The sequence below is a fragment of the Lolium perenne genome, chromosome 2 (genome assembly GCF_019359855.2).
Source record: "Lolium perenne isolate Kyuss_39 chromosome 2, Kyuss_2.0, whole genome shotgun sequence".
In the NCBI taxonomy this organism is placed as follows: domain Eukaryota; kingdom Viridiplantae; phylum Streptophyta; class Magnoliopsida; order Poales; family Poaceae; genus Lolium; species Lolium perenne.
This window is the reverse complement of record NC_067245.2, coordinates 54,199,585-54,209,237: the sequence shown is the minus strand read 5'-3', so window position 1 is coordinate 54,209,237 and position 9,653 is coordinate 54,199,585. Positions and strand designations below refer to the sequence as shown.

Genomic DNA, 9,653 nt, shown 5'->3' with positions numbered 1-9,653 from the left:
ACTACGCAGGAGTTCACCTTCATCACTAACGAACATGCTGAGAGATAGCCCTAAGTAGTAGAGACCAAGATTGACATTATGTGGCTTCAGATGTATCTCCAGATTTCTATAACATCTAATTCATCTTTTCATAAATGCATGACCTCCAAGAATGTGTACAGTTAAAGTACGAAATAAAATTGGTATTATCACATTATTCATATTTTTTTCCACATTATTGTAATTACAAATATTGACCAACATATTCGTGTGAAAATCAATGGTAAAAGTTACATGTTGAAGATAATAACCGCTGCTAAAATTATTTTATTTCATAAGGATGGAGTAATACATAGATCTTTATGTACCTTTGGAGACGAGCAGAGCCAGTCCCTCCTCTTCATTCCTCCCGTCTTCGTCTTCAATTGCCGCTCCGCTCACTCCCGGGGTCGTCCCCTTCTGCTTCGACTCAAAGCAGGTCCAGAACGACGGCCACGGGGATAGGGGAAGACGGGCTGGTAATGAGGACGGAGCAGCTGACGTCGCCATCCCGAGCATGGCCGAGGGCGGCTGCTGCACGCCGGCCACCAGGACGTGCCGCCAATTTCCTGGCGCGGGTGGGTGCGAGATGTGGCAGCGCCTCCTTCCACGCGTGTTTCTGCGCCCGGACGCCTCGGCTCCGTCCCGGCCATCTCCGCCGGTGGGAACAAGGCAGTCGCCGCGCAGCAGTAGGTGAGAACTCTCGTCCCTCGTCTTCAGAGCGAGTAGCAGCAGTAACCAGTCTTGGAGGACGCTGCGTGCAGTGTAAAAACACCATCTTGCTGAACTTTATAGAGCTTTTGCTAGAGTTTCTGCAGGACTGCAGTCACATAGTGGTTCAGATTAGGTCTGGTACAATTTTTTCTCTCCAACGTCAGATTAGTTGCTGCTGTTTAGGAGGCAAGCCAACAACAGAGTTCTAATTCCATGGAACCTTTGAGAGTTTTTTTTCTGCCAGTGCTTCTAATTGCAACTATTAGTTATTAGTACTCTATTACTTGTGGCTGGCTACTGCTTATTTCCATTGTGAGATTTTCATGTTCTAAACCAATTATGGTTAGCCTCCTATTGCGCCTGCAAGTAGTACTATACAAATGGACCGACTCCGGCCCAAAAAAAATTATCTCCTTTTCTGTGGTCTTGAAATCATTTTGGGAGCAAAGTTGCGATGTATCCAAATTAGTTGCAGGGTGTGCCGATATATGAAGCGACCCACTGATATCCAAAAGAGTTCTATCTAAACCGTTTGAGCATGTATAGTTTGCACATATTTTTCAACCAGGTTGATTCTAGCTGTCCATGTTAACCAATCAACGAGATTACATATATTGCACTCTGCTGTAAATCTTGAAGTTTTTTTGTGCTAATTTTGGTAACATTTCTCTGCCATTCGGTCAACTCTGTATCACCGTACAGATCTGGAATAATTTTGGCATTTCACACAACTAATATGACTGGTGAGAGACATCCAAAAATGGGTGAGATCCTCACCATAGTTCCTCAGACAATTTTTTTGTTTGCAGTTTTTTGAACTCTCAGGATATATACATGGTTACCCTGTGACTGAGATCTAGATCACAAAAGAGAAATTCTGAAGCCCGTATAATGATATGCAACTTGGGCGAGTACTCTTACTCTTCAAACTTTAGCATGGCCTAACTAGTTTTCTTTTGCTCGGAAAAACGGTTTATTTCTTCTGGATTAACCTTTCATTTTATTTAACATCCCCCAACCATTTACCTCCAAAGCGAAATAGGGAAACAACTTTAGTTCCGACGGTCGTGCCTTCCTTGAAAAAACACTGACCGTGCAGTTGGATACTCAGATAGCTTAATAGCTAGGAACATGCAGTGCTCCATAACCTGAAGTTGCTGCCTTCCCAGTGTATTACATTGATAGTACACATTTCAAGCTATTAGATGATTCGAGTGCCAAGATGCCCCATAGTACTGTTTCTTATTAAATGAAACTCAAAGACAGAGAATTAGGCATCACGGAAAAGCAGAGATAATGCGACGAGCAAAGTATGACATCTAAAAGTTGATACAAAATATGAAAAAAAATCTGGATGCAAAGAGATATTTCATATGACACAATCTTGCGATTGGTGACTTAATAAATATACTTAGGCAGTGCACATGATATCTCCGAACTAAGAAAACATACTTAGGCAGCCAATGCTTAGAGCTTAGTACTATTACAGTCATTGCTCTGTGAATGTATACCATGCGTGTATGCTTGTTTGAATAATGTACAGTTTCATGTCAATATCAGAGAGAAGACAGGTTCAGGTTTAGTGATTTTATCTATCTGACTGTAACTTGTGCAGACTCTCATTGTGTTAGCAGTGGTCTCTGGAGATGTGTGTTTTCCGGCTCTAACATGTCATGTGCTATTTTATGTTTATGTTGTTGCTTACACAAGTGGTTGCCTAAACCACTTCACTTGCAGTTAACTTGCAGGCTAATGTTAAGAGTGATGAAGTGTTGCCTTTGTTTATATACCTTGTTTGCTTGGCCATATTGGTGACTCACTTATGATGTACCAATGGTAACCATGTTGAACTTTATTAATTTTGATTTCAATGGTAGGTTTACATATGGCAAATAATGAGAGTAGTAACTCTAGCATTAGTATCAGGGTGAGTACAACTAGTTCTAGGAACTAACTTGAGGTTTCGCAAAGGAGCAAATAACTATACTAGTGCATTGGCCAAATTGTGGAACCATACTAGCTAAATACCCAAATTTTAACCTGAATGGTCTATAATAGATCATTTAAATCAACTTAACTTTCGGAAATTCAATTCGGCTCCCGAGTGCATATGCTCCCTGTATCAAAAAATTATATTTCAAAATGTCGAAAATTTTTGACAGAAAATTCTACATGTACATCTCCACAATATACGTACGTTCGTCAAGTTTCGCGAGGAACCAATATGTTTTGTGGTCTGTGTAAAAAAGAGAAAATTTATCTCCTGAAAAGCCTTATTTTCAGCATTGAATTTGTCTTTTTTACACACGTCACACGACAAGTCAGATTTTTATGAAACAACTTTGTGAGCGTGTAGCACGTGAAGATGTACGTTCGAATTTTCCGTTTCAATTTTTTGAAATTTCAAAATATATGTAACATGCATTTCAAAATAAAGGGAGCATATGCTCCCATGTGCCAAAACACCATTCCCCTTAACTTTCTTGCAAAAACTATTGCTCGTGTCACTAGACTACTAAGTACTAACTCAAGAGTCATTCAGAGCTGTTTTACCTATGCCACCGAGTTGTTAGCTTCAGGTTTTGGTATGTCGCTAAACGAGTAATGCAAACACTTGCGCACTTAGGAAGCAAACAGGGAGAGGTGCCTGCAAAGTGTAAACTGAAACTCAGCTATGGTTTTTGAAAGATCTGAGATATCTGTAAATGAAAGAGATAAGAAATATTCTCTTTGTTGGGCGACTAAGCAATTTTGTGTGCTTTAGTCCCTGGTTTGGTGAACTAGTGATTTAAAATGATTAAATTAGTACACATGGACAATTACAGTTTGACATGTGCTATTTACTGTGTGATTGGTCCATATTGTAGAGTTAGATTTTATAGACTAGTCTGCTACATTTCATTCATAATGATATAGTTGGTTGTCTATTGATTGAGTTGTGTTGCCATTCCTTTCACCAGGGAGGGATTAGGCTAGCAAAGTGGCATCATGATGGGGACCGACGTCTGTTCTTCACAGATGTTGTATCTGCCCAGGTACAAGAGCGGCGGCAAGGAGGTCATGGTGCTACCTTACACACCAATGCCATCTTCATCAGTAACAACGACAAATTCTGCGTGGGTCGGCTGCAGGGTGTTCTCAAGAAGGCTGGTGGTCTTGGAGGCTGCCACTGGTTGTTGAGCCTTGCATTCGATTATTTAGGCGTCTTGCTGAAACTTTGCTAGGTTTGTTATGTATCTTGAAATTCTCAATGCAAGTGAAATAAATTTATTTATTGTCTTCTCTTTTCAGAAGTTAGCTGAAATTTGTAGGTTCATGAGGTATTCTTGAATTACTGCAGGACTGCAATAACTTAGTTCTGATTATATCTAATATTTATTTTTCTGGTTTCTGAACCTTGAATCTTTACACGGCTGATAGTATGGAGCAATAAGTTACTTTTACTCACATAGGTTGTGAACTGATTGTGAGAATTTACTGCTCACACTATAGATACTTGGGTGTGCACCTTGGGGATATGAACTAGTAAGCTGCAGAGAGATTATATATTTGTGGTTAGTATGCAGTATAGATGTGATTAGACATGATTTAAGAATTTTAATCTCGGAACTGATTCAATTTGATGATCCTTGAGATCGTGATAAGAAGCAGCTTGCTCTGTTTCTAGCTCAATAGTAATACATGGACTGCACTTTCAAATATTAGACTTTAAACTGCATTAGCATTTCATTATGAATATGAACACAACTATAGGCAGAACTTACAATTATTGACATTTACAAGTTACTATTATGTTTCTTAAGGTACCTCAGAACTAGAGTCGAAGTAAACTACTCCCTCCGTTCCTAAAAGAGCTTCCCAACTTCGTCTAGATATAGAGGTATATAGACATGTTTTACCTATAGATTCATCCGTATCTAGAAAAAGTTATGAAGCTTTTTTGGAAGTGGAGGGAGTACTTGTAGTTGATGCCTAGGTAAGTGGCATTCAATGTATACTAACAGCGCAGACCTTAGTCTTTTATGCTTTACCGTTTCAAGACATATTCATGGTCTTTCCGGTAGCGCCATACACCATTCCAATACATCTTCATTTGTGATATTTGGTCACAGAATATTTTGGTGGCACTTGTACCTGTCCTGGATACTGAAGGTGCTTTAGAGATGAAAAAGGGCCATTGGAGAGATGTACATGCTGAAGGTACTGGTTATGGGTTCCTGCTAATCATGTATCTATTATCAGTCAATTTCCTTTCATTATTTGCCCTTCTTATGCGGAAGCTAGATCTAAATCTTACTACCAGAAGCTCTGCTATGTTTTATTGCACTAGGCATTTTCTCTCTTCCTCACGATGCTTCTGTGTTTCTCGTTCAGATATGTGCATGGAGATGTCTAACTTGAGAACTTCCTTCTCTGCCCACCTTGCCCAGGAACCATGGTGTTGTGGCTGGCTTGTTCGCTGGCGCGCATGTTCATCTGTAGCATTATGTGTGGCGCTCCATCGAGCTCGCTAGATCGTGTCACGCGCATGGCCAAGGGAGGGTGTTGCACGCCAGCGACATGGTCCTAGCCATCAGGACGAGGTGACGGCGACGTGAGTCACTGTGGGCTGTTGTCCGCCACATGCTGCAAAGAGTGCCATGAACCAGATGGCCGAGGGAGTGCGCTGGTCCTGCTGGACGGGCACCTCCCTTCTCCGTACAGTACGTGAGGCCGCTCTGCCATGGCATGCCAACGCAGGGTCTTAGGTCGTCCCGGCTGCCTCCTTGGACGTGTTTGTCAGGAACAAGGCCGCACCTTTAGCCGGTGAGACAACTCTCTTTCTCGCCCCGAAATTGCTGGGCGCTTCTTGATCTTGGACTTCTTTTAAGGTTGGATCCTCAGTGTGCATGATTGCAATAACTTGGTTTAGATTGGTCTGAGTACATTGGATGATTCAAAAGTTATTTGTCTACCAATTCTATCATCTCAATGCTGTTTTATTTTAGTCAAAAGGGAACACTCCATAGAAACTAAACTGTACTTTTTTTTGGCACGATCATGAAATTTTGGAATTGGGAATTGTTTTGTTGTCTAGATCTAGCTTGTAATGCTATAACTGCACTGAGCCAGTTATGCTTGCATGTGAAAATATTGGAAGCTACCCTTTCATGTGCAGACCCAACCATGCTTGTGTTTAAATCTATTACTATTATGGAGTATTTGCATTTGTTTGCTGTGGCCATGAATGACACTTGATCCCTGTGGTATCTGAAATATGATTGCAATATTTTCTTGCTCCCCTGTGATTTATTTTTCTAGAACCTAAGAAAGAAAAGTACTCAAAGTTTTTGTTGCTGCACATATTGTTCACTATCTACAATAAATTATGTATGCAATTAGCTATAGATTAACTACTTGTTTTCATTAGTGCGCTTGGTTATAAACTGTGACATATGTCTCTTAATTAACTCCGAGTGTCTTGTTGTATGTAGGTAGTGTCAAGCTGCTCGCCCTAGGTCCACCGCCACAAGATGATGTGGCTGGCGACTTCCACCACCACCTCCTGGAGCTCCTGATGTAGGCTGAGATGATGTGCCATCGTCTCCCTGCTCCAGCTCTTCCTGCTTAAGGTACGTGGTTCCTTCTTTTAGGTCCAACAAATTTGAGTATAAGATGGTGATTTGGATGTCGAACTAGGATCGTGGTGGCGTTGTGGGTGATGCAAGTATCTGGCCATGCTGGTCAGGAGTTTAGGCCAAGAATCTGTAGTAAAAACCTTACATTTCTCGCTCTAATTGATGTTAGGTATGGTTGGTGCCAGTGTAGCCTTTGGTGCCGAGAATTTAGCTTGTGTGTAAGCTAGCTTTATCTATTGAGTGTTGAGATTTCATTCTCTTTCGGTAAATGTGAGTGTTGCCTAGGTGTATGCTAAGTTCTAGAATCATATAAGTGTATATATCTTGGCTAATTGCTCTCGTCTTTATTTATCTTCAATATAATACATCAAGTGTAGAGGTAATCTTGTGCTCTTCTTATAGATTTGTGCTTTGGACTTGATCTAGGATGACTGCAGATTGCATTCCATGAGAATTAAGCATTCACCCTATAATGATGTAAGAGTAGGGTACACATTGTTGACAGAATGTGCTCAAATAATTTGCTCATGTGCATTTGCTTTTATAATGATGTATGACCGGAGTTAAAAACATACTCACATGATGCATTTAACTATGTAAGTTTACGATGTATATAACTTTGTTTTGTGCTAGTTCTGCTTTACAACTTCATCATCATTAGTGTCCATTGTTCTACATAAAGAATGAAAAATTAACAAGCAAAGGCAATGTCATGTTAGTCTAGGTTTCGTAGTAAAATTTGCAGCTCTGTCCATATTCATTTTGTTTGTTACTGAAATTTTACTTGATAATTGGTGTCACATGGAGCAGACCGAGGAAGTTCTCATCATTGCGGGCTTGTCCAAGCACATATGGAACCTCTATGCAGCCGCTTGGACATAGGCATTCTCATAGGTAAGGCCCTGCGCGTTCTCTTCCTTCCCCTCCCCCCCTCGTAGAGTGGAACATATTAACAATTTATGGCATGTATGTATGCAAGAAAGAACAAAGCATTGGCTGAGACTTCGTGGTATATCTTAGAATAGTTTTTGGTCAGTATATAAATAATATGCAACATCTATTTTCAATATATGTTGTATGCAATCCATAGTGAATACTATTCAGGTGGACATGAAAAGCTTCTTCCATAGAAGAATTCAGATGCTAAATTCTGATTTTTTGGCAACAAATAGAATATGAGAAAATCGAAGTTGGAGCTTTACAACCATTTGGGTATGATTCTGAAGCAAATTGTAGATAACGCAGTCATGTTAAATGTTAATCTTTTTTTTTTGACCTGGGAGCTCTGGTCCATTTTATTTTGTTGATATTGGGCATATTGATGGCGAACAGAGATGATAAATGACTAGATGCTTAAATGTTTTGGTAAAGCTTGAAAGGTTTAGTCTAGATTAGATATTGAGGTCCTGGATCGGAGTTAGCATTATGTGCTTATGAACTAGCTACTTCCTTTTTGTCTCTTATTCACTTGGGACATCAATCTGATTGTGTTGTACGGAGGAATCACTCAATCACCACATAATGTGTGATTAAAAAGACTCACCCAAGTGTTGCCTTGTAAGTTAGGAACTTTCCAGTTGCTTATACCTTGTATGCACATTCATCCCCTTGATCATATGTGTAGCTGTTGTGGCTGCTTACGGAGAGAGCACGCCGAGCTCTCGATATGGTTTTAGTCGCCAGAAACCCATCATCTCCATGAAGCAGCGAGGAGGGTCAGGTTGCTGCGAGTGGGACGAGCCTAGAGATTAACTGGTTGGTCTGCAGCTTATAGAGAAGTTGCTCATGGGTCTTATGACAGGGGAACTTGGTGTGTATGTGCAATGTGCTTCTATTAAGTTCAAACCTGGGCGTGGACATGCAAGTGTGTCCAATTATTGAAGCAGATCACGTTGTTGTGTTGTTTGTGAATATTTTCTCTATGCAATGTAGCTATCTAGCACATTGGTGTTTGCATGTTGTGCTGACTGTCTAGTGCACTGGAGTGCTCGGGGAGGAGGCCGGATAACGACGCGGCTACAGCCTCTCGACTCCTCCTGGTCAGCTTATGAATCGTGGCAAGGTTGCTGTCGGCTGCTTTGTTCCGGCACACGGGTTTCAGTTCTTGTAATGTTTATCATATTGAATTACGTCTTAGTTTTTGTGCAGACCACAAGTTGCAGCCTTTGTTCTCAGCTGGTGGATTCTGTACATCAAAATTTCACTCACAAGTTGTCGTGTTGTATGTATCTATATATTATTATCAACTATTTTGCCGTTTGATCCAAATGTCCAGAAGGTTAGTGAAGGTCATATCAAAATTTTGGAAGGACAGAGCCAGCGGTAATATGGAGAAAGTGCTGGATAGCCAAACCAACTTTGGCTGAGAAAACGATAGCTTCGGATATCTGGCTGGCTTTGCATATAGTGCCATGCGCATGCACAATTCTCGGCTGGGTGAAGAGAAAAATGTCTCCATAGATTTTGAATGCTAAATAGCCAGCTCCTTCGCCAGCTTGTTCAAATTGTTCTACACGCATCAGCTGTTACAAAAAAACAAAACTTGAATCGATTGAATGTTAGAGCTATTTCACACGCACATTTTGGCCGGAGGGATGCATGTAAGTGACAGAATTTTCTTTTGACCGAGAAGTGTTCTGAGTATGTAAAAACCTGTAACATCAGCTCGAGGGAAAACCTGTGTGTGTAAATTACTTATGCGACTCACGTACATCTAAGCAGACGAGCGCTGAACTGGGAATTGTATTTTCCAGAAGAGTGTGGTTTTTGTTGGCCGAAATAAGGTTGGTGCATGGTCATGAGAGATCTTGATATTATTATATCCCCCTTATCAAGATGGTCGTGAGAGGAGCGGATTTCCCATCCGGTGTAAATTAGATAGAAAAAAGAACCCTTCTATATATTCGACACTTTCCATACGAGTCTTGGCGTCTGTGGTGGCATGAAAGTGCAGCACGCCGAGATGATATGAGGAAGTATAGTATGTGCAGTAGTCCTGATGGAAAAATGCAAACAAAACTGGCATTCAGTTGGTAAATGGTCATCAAATAATCATGTAGCGTTGAATCCTACACCTTGGTTTCAACAAAATGCCTCCTGGGCCACAGTGCAACAAATGCTTACCATTCACCAGAATACCACACTCTGAGTCGCCCGAAATCATGAATGCTACCAATTACTTGGAATGTCCACAGTTTCAGTAGGCTACCCTCAATCTATATCATCGATCCGTGTGCACTGCACATCTTAGTGGTCCATCAAGCAAGAAAAGAGATAGAGCCTAAACAACCAACATCTGCTAAC

General features: G+C 40.9%; 1 long non-coding RNA gene across 3 annotated transcripts; it reads left to right on the top strand.

Moving 5' to 3' along the window:
• The first annotated feature begins 343 nt into the window (after positions 1–343).
• Positions 344–8,610, top strand: LOC127332642 (uncharacterized). Of its 3 annotated transcripts, XR_007870580.2 has the most exons (7): positions 346–711; positions 3,693–3,956; positions 4,845–4,932; positions 5,163–5,538; positions 6,207–6,344; positions 7,161–7,244; positions 7,975–8,610. It is a non-coding gene; the product is annotated as an uncharacterized lncRNA (long non-coding RNA). The 3 variants fall into 3 exon arrangements; XR_007870581.2 differs by having other exon boundaries at positions 344–711; positions 5,107–5,538; positions 7,161–8,610; XR_007870579.2 differs by having other exon boundaries at positions 7,161–8,610.
• Positions 8,611–9,653: the final 1,043 nt, after the last annotated feature.